General features: G+C 41.8%; 1 protein-coding gene across 2 annotated transcripts in view; it reads right to left on the bottom strand.

The window, feature by feature from the left end:
• The window catches only part of TMEM184B (transmembrane protein 184B), a 41,481-nt gene extending 35,687 nt beyond the window's left edge, over positions 1–5,794 (bottom strand). Inside the window, exon 1 of one of the 2 annotated variants that reach the window (XM_081211123.1) lies at positions 5,455–5,794. The gene's annotated coding sequence lies outside the window, so the exon portion shown is untranslated. The remainder of the gene's footprint in view (positions 1–5,454) is intronic. The other variant, XM_081211124.1, reaches the window with a different exon arrangement.
• Between the last annotated feature and the right edge of the window lie 7,599 nt (positions 5,795–13,393).

Raw genomic sequence — 13,393 nt, forward strand, 5'->3', positions numbered from 1 at the left:
GGAATCCAAGTTTACCTTAAAATTCTGTTAATTTACTGTATACCCTAAGTTTTGCGTTCACTGGTGGTTAATGTGTTACTGCCTCTTTAGGTAAAAGCAAAGTGAAGTCTCGGGAAAAAGAGAGGAACATCAGCAGGTACTCTTTACCTGCCCCATATATTTTGGGATCTCATTCCATGCTAGTTTACTTTTGCTTCTGGTACGCAGAATAAGAATTTTGTTCACCCACACTGAAGAAGGCTGCTTATTAGTGATATAATTAAGCTATCAGTACAACAAAGCATCATCCAAACACAGCTTTTGTAGTTGTACTGTGGGAGACTGAATAGCCCAAATCCTCATGAGAGTTTTGCCTATTCATCATTTTTTATCCAAACAGCTGGCTGTATGCTCAGTGAAACAAAAGACAGAAAACGCCACTCAAGATGTCTTTCTTTTTATCAAAACAAAAAGTTCTCCACTGTAAATGGTAAAAACAAATGACTATGAATAACTTTTTTTAGTAAATGATAAGTTCTAAACAGTTACAACATTTTAATTAAATATATATTGAAAAGTTCTGTAAAATTTAGATCGGAGACAACATTTATTTCCAGATTTTAAGTTTCTCGGTTTATTCTAGAATGGGAAAGTGCAACTCTCCTTACCTTACTTTCACAGAAAACAGCCCCTTCTTCTCATCCCTGTAGCTGCACCTTTAGTCTATTCCTTCCTTTGCCTTGTTCTTAAATATTGTCCTATACCAGGTCAACCAATTCACTTGCAAACACCCATCATCCACCCTAAATCAGATGTGCAGATCAACAATGAAACCCTTTTACTATGAACAACTATCTTTCTCCAAGAGAGTTTTTCTGCTCTATTAATTTCTTCAGTTTCCTTCTCCATCTTTTGTGTGTGCGTATGCGTGTGTGTGGACTGACCCACATTATAATAGGTCAGCATACCACAGCAAGACTCTTTTTTTGGAATGAGACAGGAAACAAGAGGAAAGGGAGGAGGCTGTTTCCAGCATACCACTCTTCCTTTGAAAAATAGGATCAAACACTGCAGTTCTAGGATGGGTCACCTTCCCAGAATCGGTACCAGAATTAGCCTCATACCCATGATCTCACTGCTGCTTGCCATGCAGCTCTTCAGGGAAAGGGAGGCGCGTATCGCCCTGAAGTAGCATTTCTTGAACGTTGAAGTTTTGAAAAGACAGAGGTGAGAGCTGAGTTTAAAAGGGATTTATTTGAAATAGCAATGGAAAGTTGCAAGTGAAAAATTATTTTCATACACTAATGTACTAGGAAAGTAGATAAAGCTTCACTTGTATCCTATTCATTCAGAGTATTGCCCTTTTTTTTTTTGAGACAACCCACCAGAAAGCCATCTAATGCATCTGTGGCTGAGCTGAGATTTGAACCAGTGACTTCACCAGCTTTCAACTACATAGGTGCACAGGGATTGCTCTGTTAGCTGTGGCAGCAAACACGGAATCCTTTAGCATATTAATGGGAGGTGGGGAATCACACATCAATGATACGCCATTCAATCACATTTTTAGTTATGAACATGCATTTCAGTATTTAACTGGAGCACAGAGACAGGAGTGTGGCTCTCTAATTCTCCAATGGGTAAAGATACATTAATTATGTCCTACCTCTCTGCAAAGATACACCCCCCTCCAAAAGTACTTGCAACTGAAAGAGCAACATTTATTTATTTTTTAGTCCTTCTTCTGTTGTCAAGCTTTTGTTTATTTTTAGACCTTAAGCCCTTTGGGACCAGTATCTATCCTTTCTATTATGCATATGTAGATTGTCTAGTATTAATAGTATGCAAAACAACAACAATCTGAATAGTGCTTGTGTCACTAGGCTATAGGTATATGAGGTCTTATGTAAGTGTGCTTCTGAGGTGCATAGTTTGAGAATGAACAATCCAATGATCTTTAAGTTTCTACAACTTCAATATACCAATAAAATACTTCACAAGCACAGATATCTCTAAAAACCTTACAATAAATATTTAATATAAAGTTACCACACACAAAAAGGCTACACAAGATAAGGGAGTTGATTGCATTGGTCAGCTAGAGATAAATCATGTCCGTAATAAAACATTAAATGTCTGTCTCAAAGGGATCGCACAATGGCTTACATTGTCTTCTAAAAGCCTATAGGCTTATGCTCTAGTGTGGATGGGTGGCAACAACATTAGTCCTAGTTTGACCAATGAGCACTGTTGATAGATAAGGCAGATGCAGCAAAAACTGGAGAAGCCATGGAAACAACTCACTTGCAAGAGAGAGAACATATGGAACTGCTGCATGATACAGCAGCTTAGGGCATTCCACATACACCTTATGGTGGAAAAGCATAAGCCATTTCCGCATCCCATGTGCAGTAGCTTTCACTAATATGACAACCATTCCTGAACGGTTTGCTATACTGTACCACAAGGCTAAAGGGGTGCTCATTCCAATTACGGTTGTTACATTTTAAAGAGCGTACCGTGCAGCAGGTGAAATGCGTTCGCTAATTCTCCCCTCCCCTCTTTGCTTCCTGTAAATTGCATCCCTCTGGGGTTGTTAAAATGATCACCACGCTGCATTACAGACTCAAGTGTTGATGTGCTACTCCCTGGGCACAAGGTGATCTGTGCCTTCCCAGTCACGGTTTGCACTGAAAAACAAAGCCAGTGCTCTGTGAACACTCTGCAGTGAACGCTCATGCAAAAAATATATATTAGTAAATGGAGGAGAGGAGCACATCCTCTGAGTTGAGCCAGATCACAAGTACTAGCAGTCAAGAACCACACATTAAAACAGACTACTCTTGACAAAGTGACTTCCTGTCGCTGGAAGGATCCCTCTCCCTCCCCAATTTGTAACTCATACTGGAAATGCTTTCCTAGATATTATTTTCAATATCATATTTTAAGAGCTATTGTAGCTAAAAGCTTTATGTATTCCATTTTACTACTGCGACTGCTTATAGATCAGTTTCTTTAAAGACACCCAAGGGGGTTTGGCAGGATTAATTATCTTGGCAGGAATCTACTCTTCTATTACCAAGCTACAGCTCAAGGAGTGCTGAAAAGATGATGTGGTCCTATAGCGACAGAGGAGGAAAAACAACATATGTAGGCATGGATGGGTCAGGGAAAATCAAGCCCCTGCCTTCACATCTTAGGATCTATATAATATCTCATTATTGTCCTTCAAACCTTTTCCTCAACATCCTATGTGATAGTAGGCAGCAATTTCAAGGAGTTACTGCAACTGACAATTAAGGTTTGCTCCTAGGATTTAGGTATCAGACGATTTATAACTAAATAATACATAGCAATTCACTCCTTTGAATGGATTCATTTCCATTCCGTTCCATTCTCATTGAGAAATTACTCTTCAAATAACTGAAGATGCTGAACTACATTAAGCATGAAAATGTCACACACTGCATGTAAAAATTATAGAATATAAGTTTAGTACACTTCACCTATTCAGTCTACAGGGAGGCTACAAATATTACAGTCTTCCTTCGTGTGTTTTGTATACTAGAGAACTCCACAGTAACGATGCCATGTTTTTAATACTACAGAACTACAAAACATCCCATAGCATTTCAAGATGGAACTGCCAACCCCATCATTTGAAGATATAAAATAATTATTTCTGCCCTCTCATAAAAAAATAAGCTATGAACCTTGTGCAAAATACATACTGTACTACCAATTCACACAACTTTTAGAATTTGGTCATAATTACACATGGAATCATTATCTATAAATGGTGCATACTTTATTTAAGGAGGCAGATTCTTACACATAGCAAAGAAGGAATCCTTTCCTGGATGCCAATAATTACAGGAAAATATAGTCATGCATATGTGTTTGTACAATTCACAACTGATAACACCAGATGTATGTTTAGGCAAAGTAGCAAATTTCAAAAGTGTTACCTGGCTCTTGGAGTTAACTTCTCATTGGGGGTTAAAAATGCATATCAGTCTTTTAGAGTGTGATGTAAATTACAAATAAACATAGATGACTGTTTGAAATTGCCTCCTACTACTATCTGCACATAAATTTCAGCAATAAGAAATGCTGAAAGACAAGCAAAAAGGAAAGTGATTTAATGCTGAACACAAGTTGATGGAATATAAGGTGAAATTTATCTAATAAGTATCTAATAATTATACAAAGACATCCAACCACACAAATAGCTTAGGGCCTCAAACCTGCTTTGTAAACTCATAAAACCTTTGGCCAATATCATCTAGTTTTAATGCTTATAGTAAATGCTGGATTTTAACTGATATGCTACTCAGCAGGCACACTTTAACACTACACTTCTCCTCCTAAAGCTACTAAGCTCACACCATATTACAGCACTGTACCTAGTGCCACATTCAGCGTCAAAGCACCGTAAGGCCCACATCATGCCACTCAAGATGACATGCACCACACGCAAACTAAGCACAAACTATGCTATGTGTTTCTGCTATTCAGCAAAGCATTACTGTGTTCCCTATAGTTCTTCCCATTTTCAGTGCCAGATGTGGCAGGATGAGTTGGGTTTCTACAGCACACTTGCCACGTTCAACATCTTAGCAGCATCACTAGGACACTGACCGGCATCAAATGTGCCACATCTCCCACAACTTACCCATTTCTGCACAATGCTCAAAGCCCACATTCATCCTCACCCAACAAGGCCGTGTTATTTAAGCACCCTGTGGCATGACGGTGGCACCTAGGACTACCGCTATGTTATGCGCTCAAGTCACCTTGCCTATGTCCAAGTAGAAAAAAGATGATCCGTAAACTTATGTACAGTGGTATATCGGGTTACATACGCTTCAGGTTACATATGCTTCAGGTTACAGACTCCGCTAACCCAGAAATAGTACCTCAGGTTAAGAACTTTGCTTCAGGATGAGAACAGAAATCGTGCTCCGACGGCACAGCGGCAGCAGGAGGCCCCATTAGCTAAAGTGGTCTTCAGGTTAAGAACAGTTTCAGGATAAGAACAGACCTCCAGAACGAGTTAAGTACTTAACCCTAGGTACCACTGTAAATTACAGAAACAAAACACCCCCACCATCACACTCTGCACCCCACCCACTGGCTAAGGCCCAAGGACCTGATGTCATATATGGTGGCAGAAAGGACGGCGTGGCAGATGCCACCCCTTGAAAGCCACATCCCAGGGGGCCACCATCTCTAGGCCATGCCACCAGGACCCAAAAGACGCTGTGCGCAGCTTTTGAAGGCGCTGAGGTGCCACCTGGCCTGCGGGAAAGGGCGAAGGGCCGTTCCCCTTTCCGCACCACACGCCTTCACACCCCTTTCTTGCTTCGAGGGCCACCCCTGCCAGGCGCCACCCCAAGTGCCCCGTGGCTCCCTTCGCCGCGCCACTTGTGCCCTGAGGCGCTGTTCCCGGCAGCAGCCGCCCTCTCCTCTCACCGACTGGCGCTGGCGGGGTTGTCGTGCTCCCGGCTCCGTTTCTTCCTCCTCCTCCGGCGGCAGGGGCAGTTCCGTCACTCGGGGGACCGGGCAGGAGGAGAGGCCCTCAGGAGCACCATGGCCAGGCCGGGGGTTCCGTGGCCGCTCAGCCGCTCCGTCGCGAACACCTGGCGTGGCGGGGCCGCTTCTCAGCCCCGGACTCGGGCTTATTGCTGCTGCTGCGGCCCCAAACAGACGGAGGCGGGACGGGGGGGGGGGGCAGAGAGCAGCTGAAGGGAGAGACTGGGCAGGCGAACAGTTCCACGCAGGCGCGAAGCTCGCGGGCTAGCTGGCTGCCCGTCTCTCTCTCTCTCCAGCGCGCGCTCCTGCCAGAGAGGCAGGAGGAGGAGGAGCCGCGAGGCGGTGACGTAACCAGTGGCCTCAGGGACAGTGACGTCCCCATCCCCCCGCCTTCCACAGATAGATTCTAAGCTCCGCCCGAACAGCAGCGACGGCGGTCGCTTTAAAGAGACAGAGTCGCTTTTCTTTCCTTCCGCTGTTCCAGAGCCGCACTTTGCTTCTAGCTCCGGACTTTCGGGTTCTAACCATTTGCACAATAGCAGCTGGTCTTTTTCTAGATCAGGGGCCCTCCCTGATGATGCTGGCAAGTACCATCAGCTCCGGGGGGGGTGGTTTAAGCTGGCATCGACAAGCATTACACGTGTGCGTGTGAATGGGCGGAATGATTTGGATTTAGGAATTCTGAGCCATAGGCAGTTAACTGGGTGACTTGTAGCCCTCCAGATGTCTCTGGACTACAACTCCCATCATCCCTGCATTGGCCATTGGCTGACGGGAGTCGACGAGCATCTGGAAGGCCAAAAGTTCCCGATCCCCGCTCCGTGGTCATTTTTATTTCTCATGAAGACGAAGATTATGCATGGACAAATTTGTTTGGAACGTATTTGTCGAAACCATAGTGATATATGGATTAACATATACCTGAGGGAAGCAATAAATTTATACATCAACATACATACTATATAGTTTGTAGCCTTAATTATATTTTATGGTTATTTTGTTATGGATGTTTTCCTCTGCTTTTTTAAAAAAAGAAAAATGAATTCTCTTTCCCCCTTTTTCTACTCTTTTTCTTATTTATTTTAATTCACTATAATCTCAATTTAATTTTATTTTTTAAAATTATCCTTATATTTCAAAACATAATCCCTTTCTAAACTTTGGACATTTGTTCAGTGAACAAAAAACTTCGGCAGCAAAAATAGACCATCAGTAGACAGGAAATGCTTGCTCTTGAAATGTTTGTCTAATAATATTTGGGGGAGGTTGTTTCCTGACTTAACGGAGTTAGGAATTTACTGACTGCTGGAATAATAAAGGTAGTATTTCTTGCTGTCCCTCTTTCAACAAAACGCTAGGGGGCACCGTTTGTTACTTAAATCCAAATACAATACAGTATATCAAAAGCAGGAATTTGCTTAAGATTGCCTGCTGCAGAGGCGGGTGGAATTTCTCCATCACACACACCCCGTTCAACATCCTGTTGCTATGTTTACTATTATGTTTCTCCAGTTATTGTCTTCTCACTATTCATTTATTTTCCTTTCCACATGCTATGAGACTGCTCTGGCGCTGCATACACTTAAGCAGTCAGTTGTTCCAAGAGATGGCTTACCTTCTGTGTAAATCCAATTAAATCTTTTTAAATTTACTTTTTTAATGGCAAATTTATTAGAAAAATTAAACAGGTGTACAGAGTGGAGCAAAACAACAACCTAACAGCTCACATTAACAACATGATAACCATCAATACATCCATCTTTGTTTACACATATAATTTGATAAATGCCCTCCAAATGTCCAAATAGGTATCCAGACAAAGTTGGTGCTTGTAAAAAAAAAGTGTGTTCAGATGTAGCAAGGGTGTTTAGGTCTTGTGTAACAGATGCTGTGTGTTTATCCTTTCATGCTCAGAGTAGAAGTCTTTTGGCGACCACAAAAGTCTCACAAAACATCTCCATACTACAGGAATATAATTTAAGAGCACATGGACGTACACAAATATAAATGATTTTGCTAATATAAAATTGATACAATGGCTTCTGACCAGAAAGAAAATACCACTGGACATGCCCATATCACATGCCTCGGTGAGGCAGTTCCAGCATTACACTTCCAGCATCTATGTCTATTAGACTATGCCTTCCTATAAATATGTTGCAGAGTCCAATATACAGGGTGGTGCTGTGGTCTAAACGACTGAGCCTCCTGGGCTTGCTGATCAGAAGGTCCCCACAACGGGATCAGCTCCCATTGCTCTGTCCCAGCTCCTGCCAACCTAGCAGTTCGAAAGCACACCAGTGCAAGTAGATAAATAGGTACCACTGTGGCAGGAAGGTAAACAGCATTTCCGCGTGCTCTGGTTTCCGTCACAGTGTCCCATTGCACCAAAAGTGGTTTAGTCATGCTGGCCACACGACCCGGAAAGCTGTTTGTGAACAAACACCAGCTCCCTCAGCCTAAAAGCAAGATGAGTGCTGCACCCCATAGTCACCTTTGACTGGACTTAACTGTCCAGGGGCCCTTTACCTTTTATAGTACCTAAAACAGGCTTCCTCAACCTCGGCCCTCCAGGTGTTTTTTGGCCTACAACTCCCATGATCCCTAGCTAGCAGGACCAGTGGTCAGGGATGATGGGAATTGTAGTCTCAAAAGATCTGGAGGGCAGAGGTTGAGGAAACCTGACCTAAAACATATATTTTAGCTGAACACACAATTAAATCTTGCTGTGTAAATTCTACGGGAATAATCTGTTCTTCCCCTTTTACACATAATTTATAATATGCATTTTTGAAATTAGTATGTTCACTCCTTTTTCAGCAGAACAGTTGTCCACCCAAACACCTTATGCGTTCAGATTACGTAAACAGCCACTTAAAAGGTACCCATCCACCCACCCACTAGAATGTCTGCATTCAGATGTCACTTCCAGCTGACTTTCAAAGGTTCCTTTAACTTCAATAAAAGCTGCTGTCTAGAATCAGTCAGCATTTATTTTGTGGCACCTCTGGAGCACGTTCCATTTTAAAAAGTCATTGAATATGTGAGTTGTCCTACTATACAATGACAGGTAGTGACAGAGCTGGCTTGCATATTGCAATCTTTTGCATTTTCAGCCAAATCCTCCATGCAGAGACATTACAGGGGATGGTCAATTTGCATAATGGTGTTCAGTATTTAGTAATCAAAATCACACACCCATCCAGATACTTTTCAGTGCGGGGGCGCGGGGGCGCGGTGAGGATTCAGGAATTAGTTCACACATTCAGCTGACTACCAGTGTAGCATATTGGTTGGACTGCAACCTGGGAGACCATGATACTCCTTGGGTGAGTTTGGGTCAGTCACTACCTCTCATCCAAACCCACCTCAAAAGGTTGCCAGGATAAAAAGGGAGGTGCAGAGCTGTGCATGCCACCTTGAATTCTTGGAGGAAAGTGGGACATAAATGTAATAATCATCAAAAATCAATGAGAAGAAAAATACACACACAAACTGACATATATTTTATTGTAATGTAGTACTGCCCTGGCTAGATTAGCTTAGTTCTTCCTACGCCTACTACAAGGGTTGTTATCTTCAAAAGTTTAAGGGAAAGTTTAAGTTGTAAGGATTATAACTGACTAGGTAAAAAGTTACATGGCATTCTGTAAATTCTGAGGTGTAGGTGCTCTTCCTGACAACCCCCCTAGCCAGGCCCTTATCTAAGAGTACACAACTAAAATGAATTTTAGACCAATGCAGACATAATGGCTTCTAGATACCAAACCTGTTTTTTCTTACATTGGTCAAATCCAGCCTGATGAAGAATTTGGTGGACTCAAAAAGAAACATCCATTCTTTTTTCTTTGACATGTTGGTTAGATTTAAAATATGAACTGTCAAAAAAAAATTAAATGAAAATTGGGAGTGCATGTTTATAGAACTTCTATCATCCTCTGCTTAAGTTATTTGGTAGGCTTCTGACAAAAACTTTTGTGTACAAAGGATTGGCAATAGCACCCCGGGAGATATTATTGTCTTTGCTGTGAAATAATGGTGCTTCCCCCCCCCTTCCCATCCCTGCTCCATCACACTATGACTCTTGAGGCGGTTTGTGTTGTAATTGTGGCAACCTACCCTAGGAGTCGGGACGCGGGTGGCGCTGTGGTCTAAACCACTCAGCTTAGGGCTTGCTGATCAGAAGGTCAGCGGTTCAAATCCCCGCGATGGGGTGAGCTCCCGTTGTTTGGTCCCAGCTCCTGCCCACCTAGCAGTTCGAAAGCATGTCAAAGTACAAGTAGATAAATAGGTCCCGCTCTGGCGGGAAGGTAAACAGCGTTTCCGTGCGCTGCTCTGGTTTGCCAGAAGTGGCTTAGTCACGCTGGCCACATGACCCGGAAGCTGTCTGCGGACAAACACCAGCTCCCTTGGCCTACAGAGCAAGATGAGCGCTGCAACCCCCAGAGTCGTCGGCAAATGGACCTAACGGTCAGGGGTACCTTTACCTTTACCCTAGGAGTAATGATGAAAGGCTGGTAAATAGTAACAGCAACCTTCATCACTACCAACAGCAGCTGGTATTTGGCAGCTTGATAGGTTCAGCCCTAGTCGCCTCTCCTCTCCACCCCCACGTGCCCAACCAGTGACTTAATGCCAAAAGAAAGGGTCACACAGCACATAACCCTTCTGGGCTTCTAGTAATGCTCAGGCTCTTTGTTTTCAAAGTCTGGGAATTTGACCAAATCCAGCTGATCTTGAGACATTCTCTATTCCTTTGAAGTGCTATTTACCTTAAATCAGTTCCTTGTTCTTTAGCTAGGCAAATATGCATTCTTCATCTGCATTATAGAAGCTGTTAAGGCAGATCTGTGAGTGTTCACACTAATCCCTTTACATGGGATTGCTTGGGATAATGACTCCTTGAGGCTCTCTCCACTGTTTAGGACCCAATTTTTAAACACTGACTTCTGAAACAATTAGAGCAGCTTTTTGCCAAGCCATATGTGTGTGTGTAATATGTTTAATATATTAATACTACATATATATATATTACTACTACTATTATTATTTCATATTTTTCACCTACCCTTCCTCCCAAAGGAAGGCAAACAAAACAATATTCACATACATACATGCATTTAAAAAATCAAAATACAAACCAAATATCCTCAGAAATAATAAGTTTAAAGTTGCTAGTTCAATATGCAACAAACCTGGCAGTTGTTGAAAACATTGTGATACAAAAGCATCATATACACAATCAAGTGCTCCTCCTGTTACTCAAGGGTCAACAGCATATAAAGACCTGCATTGGTACCCCTAGGCTTGAGCTTTCTTTAACACATATCAAGCCCTCGTGGAAAGTTATGAAGCAAAAAGTGCAGGCACCCTTCTAAGCTATTTCTGTGAAATGAGCCAATCTGGAATACATTTTCTATTAAGAAACATGTGATCTTTTATTGAAACTTTAAAAACAAAACAAAAACAGAACTATTACCCTTCCCAAACTTATGAATAGACAAGACAGAAACAAAATTATTTATTTAAAGCATCTGGTAGTTATTACAGTAAGATCTCCTCCATTGCCCAGGGCTTGGTATCTCTTAAGAGCCATACTATAAAAGTGAGATGAAGAGAATAACTTCCTGGTATGAAAAACTGCTCACCAGATTGGACCACAGAAGAAGCTGCCCTCATAATTGCTGTCTTGGCAGATCTCACAACTGATGCCATACTTAGTCACACAGCCAGCTAACTCTTGCTGGAATGCGGGGCCTTGCTGAATCAGTTGTTCCAGCAACATCTTGCAAGAGCAAGCTCTGCACTACAGGTTTAATGGGAAACATAGAATTGAGATGATGTGTAACAGTCAGCTGAGCACAAGGGTGTGGGCATAATACCATATCAGTTTCATGATCATTGACATTGGAACGGACTCTGTAGGAAACATAGCTCAAATTGTCTACCTTGCACAGTATGTGTGATTTTAGGGGGTGAAACTTAATTTTTGCAAATTTCTTCAGTGAGGGGGAGTCTTAAAAATATGTTTTGGGGTGTGAGGAACTCAAACCTGCTATTCTTTTTGTGACTGGACATCATTTAGCTTGGTTAAGTCTACATTTGATGAAGCAGCACCATAAACTGTTTACCTTCTGAAAATGTCAGGTAATGTGCTAAACAATAATAATATTAATATATAACTGCAGGTATTTGGTAATCATTTGTAATGATTTCTATTCAATTTTACAGTCATTTGGTTTACCAAGCAAAACGAAATTATATCAATTTAGCCTAAATACCTTTTGAATTCCCAAGTCATATTACAATTTTTTGGAACCCCTCATTTTTTAAATTTGAAAGTTGAAAAATTCAACATGCCCTACTTGCACAGGATACTGTATACCAAAAACATCCTCAATGGCCTCTCTCAAATTAAGGATTTTATATCTATGGAGAACCATTCCATGGTCTCTCTTGGAAAGCCATCTACTTTGCTGAGCTGCACTTGTATGCACCAGGAATTCTTGCCTGATATTTTAACAATGATAAAAGCACATTTCCTTTTCATTCACTTTTAAAAATGTCTCCTCTGCCTTACACCAGAGCAGATTCCAGGTTAATGTATATATAACACAGATAAATCAACACTACAACCGCCACATTGAGATTTAGTAAGCACTAGGAAATCCCCAATCCAAATGGCACCTAAATTTAAATCATTCCCTCTAATTCCAAAGTTCAGAGGTCCTAATTTGGGGGAATCCCCAGAAACAGCCCAATGGAGGAATGAATGCACTCAATGGTTAAGAATGCTGTTTGTGGGGGAGAAAATAGGACGGATTATCGAGGGGGGGGGGAGGACACATGGCTGACTGGAAGAGTGAGCAGGAACACTACAGACTCCAGCGTTTTGTGGCCAATCCCACTTGCTATATATATGTGTATGTGACCATATTCCTGACCCTCCCAATCCCTTTTTTCTCTAGGTTTTTAAGTATGGCATGCCCAGCATCAGAGGTCTGATCTGTTTTGCTGAAATGTCATGCCATTTTAAAATGATGCTTTGTTCTATCTATTTTAAGGGTGATTTTTATATTGCTAATTGACTCTCCTGGTTGTACATTGCCTTCATAGGCTTGCCAACCAAGTGGTCCAAAATATCTTTTTAAAAGAAATAAATTCTTTTATATGACTAAACAAAACTGTTTTCTACTGAGTTAGTCTGTTTAATCTGGTGCTGCTTGCTCTGACTGGCAAAACTGGTCAGAGTTTCAGGAAGGTCTTTCCCAGCCCCTCACCTTGCATTACCTTTTCAACTGGGGCTGCCGAGAACTGATATGATACCAAGTATATGCCATACTCTCAACATATGCCCTTCTCCCAAATTTCATAATAGGAACATTTTTTTAGGATCAAGTAGTACAAGACACCCAAGCTTCTCGTCTAAAGGAGTTTGATCCTTTCCCAATGGTCATTTGGATATTTTTCAGAGAAGACAAGCCGTATTTCACAGCTATAAAGGCATAGCCTGCCTTCACAATTGAATATCCATTCCCAATTACAAAAGGTCTCATTTCTTTATTCTTCTATGGAACACAAGGAAACATTAAAGGGGCTTTCACTGTCTTCCACACAAGCACTAACAACACAGAGACCTGCTTCGCTTCAGCCAGGTTAGTACAGGAGTGAGCAGACTTGTATCTGCTTTTGTTTTCTTCAAGAACCTAAGATCCACCAGCACGTTTCCCTGAAGTCCTGAAAGGAAGCAGCAAGTGTTCCCAACTTTGAGGAACTTTTTTGGGGTTTCGTATTTGTTTTATGACAAGCGACTGTTAGCCTCTTTCTATAATAATCATCTGTTTTTCCTTTTGTTTCGCATTTGAGGAAAATGGTGTCT

The sequence above is a fragment of the Podarcis bocagei genome (genome assembly GCF_964188305.1).
Source record: "Podarcis bocagei genome assembly, chromosome: 10".
NCBI classification, from domain to species: domain Eukaryota; kingdom Metazoa; phylum Chordata; class Lepidosauria; order Squamata; family Lacertidae; genus Podarcis; species Podarcis bocagei.